Genomic DNA, 2,720 nt, shown 5'->3' with positions numbered 1-2,720 from the left:
TCTTTTCAAGAGTATAAAATAATGCCTCATAAGTTGTTCTATTTAGACAATCGAAACATCACTTAACTGACGTGAAATACATTCAACCTGTCTTTACCTGCATTTATTATTTACCGTTATTTTGCAACCCCAATATCTCTTTTATACCGCCTTAGTTAAACATCGTAACGATAGTAATCGATAGATTGACGATTTGGTCTCTGTGGGATCGATATTCTTTTATATTACTTTGACGCGATTCGTGCACTTGCGAATTCACCGATCAAGTTTTTGGCGCCGTTGTCGGGGACCAACTTCGTCAAATTTCGTACCCTGTTGTTACACTGTCTAGACTAAGGCATTATTAGCAGGTAAATGTGTAGAACCCGTAGTACCGGAAATTTAGTAGATCCTTTAGCGGAACCCAAACGTTACACTCGTACACGCCTCTTACTCATCCGAATTAAGAAAGCTATGGCTGAGAATCGCGACCGGAGACCCCTTAAGGAATTTCCCCAACCCTATGACGAGGAACCTAGTTCGAGTATAATAAACCCCCTTATTCCTTCTAACAATTTCGAACTAAAACCGTCTTTGTTGCAATTAGTGCAACAGAACCAATTCGCGGGTCTCGCTATTGAGAACCCAAATCAACATTTAAAAGTCTTTATCCAACTGGCCGGCACCTTTAAATCTAACGGCGCTTCACCTGATACAATCCGTTTAAGATTATTTCCTTTCTCCCTCAGGGATAGAGCATGTTCATGGTTAGATTCACTTCCAGCTAATTCAATAACTACCTGGGAAGACCTTAGAAGAGTATTCCTTGCTAGATATTTTCCCTCTAGTAAGACTGCTGTTCTTCGAAACCAAATAAGTAAATTTACTCAAAACCAAGGAGAATCACTCTTTGAAGCCTGGGAGAGATATAAAGAGTTATTAAGAGTCTGTCCACACCATGGCCTAGAACAATGGCTGATCGTTCATACCTTCTACAATGGACTCCATTATAACACAAAGATGAGCATCGACGCTACCGCAGGTGGCGCGCTGATGAACAAACCTTACCCTGAAGCTTGTGACCTAATTGAGGATATGGCCCAAAACCATTACCAATGGGGAACTGAACGAGCATCAATAGAGAAAAAGGAGACCCAAGGTGGAATACATTAGATAAGCTCTCTAGACATGATGCAGGAGAAAATGGACGCTTTAGCCCTTAAGATATAACATATGTCTACAAACACTAACACCGCAGCAGTAGTCCATACAGAGTGAGAACTTTGTGGACTAAAGGACACGAATCGGCGGAGTGTAACCTTTTGAACGACCTGAACACTGATCAAGTGAATTACGCCCAGGGTAACCCATTTTCAAACACTTACAACCCTGGATGGAAGAATCATCCGAATTTTTCCTATAAAAACCAGAACCCTATCCAAAATTATGCACCTCAAAGACCACAAGGTTATCAAGCCCGAAAACCAAATCAACCTATGCAAGTTGTGCCCCAGAAGTCTAACCTTGAGAAGATCATGGAGAGCTTTATATCAGGCCAGACTCGGCAAAACAAAGAATTCCTAAACCAGAACATTCACATAAACAAACTGATAACACAATTAGGAACCAAGGTTGATCATATAATCGCTCACAACAAAATGCTTGAAACCCATATCTCACAGGTAGCACAAAACCAAGCCCCACAGACTACACCTGGAGGCCAATTCCCTAGACAACCTCAACCAAACCCTCGAGGGCAAGTTAACGCTATCTCATTACGAAGTGGGACCGCTTACGAAGGGCCTCATAACCCAGCGATGAGCGAGTCCAAAACTTCTAAAGAAAATATACCTACTAACCAAGAAGAGGAACCGGTAGAACCCGAAAAGAAAACCGACCAAGAAGGAGAAGCCAAGGATAAAACTTACAAACTACCACCCCCGTACAAACCACCAATCCCATATCCGCAAAGACTTAAACGAACCAAAATTAATAGCCAATACCAAAAATTTATAAAAGTAATAGAGAAGCTTCATGTAGAGATTCCTTTCACCGAAGCTATCACCCAAATTCCGTCTTACGCCAAATTTCTCAAAGACATCTTAACCAACAAGTGTAGGCTTGACGATCCAAAACCCTTAGAATGCAACTTTATTTCCGAGGATAAACTCGCTAAGAAGGAGAAAGACCCTGGTAGTTTTTCTATACCTTGCATTTTAGGGAGTCATGTGATCGACAAAGCTTTCCTAGACTTAGGCGCTAGTGCGAGTTTAATGCCCTTAGCTGTATGTAAAAGGTTAAACTTAGGAGAATTACAGCCAACTAAGATGTCCCTTCAATTAGCCGATAGGTCTGTTAAGTATCCTGTAGGCATTTTAGAAGACATTCCAATTAGGATCGGTCAACTTTATATCCCAACAGACTTTATGGTCATGGATATCAAAGAAGACGAAGATATCCCTATCCTTTTAGGTAGACCATTCTTATCAACAGCCGGAGCTATAATAGATGTTAAAAGAGGAAAATTAACCTTCAAAGTAGGGGATGAAAAGATCGAGTTCATTCTTTCAAAATTCCTGATGGCACCAATCCTAGGAGACGCATGTTATGCGATTGATATCATAGATGAGTGCATAAGTGAATTTGATCGAGGAGAACCCGTGATCGAACCATTTTCAAACCTGGATGAAAAGGATGACGAGCTAGAGGAAACGGAACCTCACACCAACGAATGTTTGGAC

General features: G+C 41.1%; 1 non-coding gene across 1 annotated transcript; it reads right to left on the bottom strand.

Annotated features, from left to right (window-relative positions):
- Nucleotides 1-837: 837 nt before the first annotated feature.
- On the bottom strand, nt 838-944 carry LOC127098972 (small nucleolar RNA R71). The gene has a single exon (XR_007793652.1). It is a non-coding gene; the product is annotated as a small nucleolar RNA R71 (small nucleolar RNA).
- Between the last annotated feature and the right edge of the window lie 1,776 nt (nt 945-2,720).

Source organism: Lathyrus oleraceus, chromosome 6 (genome assembly GCF_024323335.1).
Source record: "Lathyrus oleraceus cultivar Zhongwan6 chromosome 6, CAAS_Psat_ZW6_1.0, whole genome shotgun sequence".
Classification (NCBI taxonomy): domain Eukaryota; kingdom Viridiplantae; phylum Streptophyta; class Magnoliopsida; order Fabales; family Fabaceae; genus Lathyrus; species Lathyrus oleraceus.
This window is presented reverse-complemented; position numbering and strand designations above follow the sequence as displayed.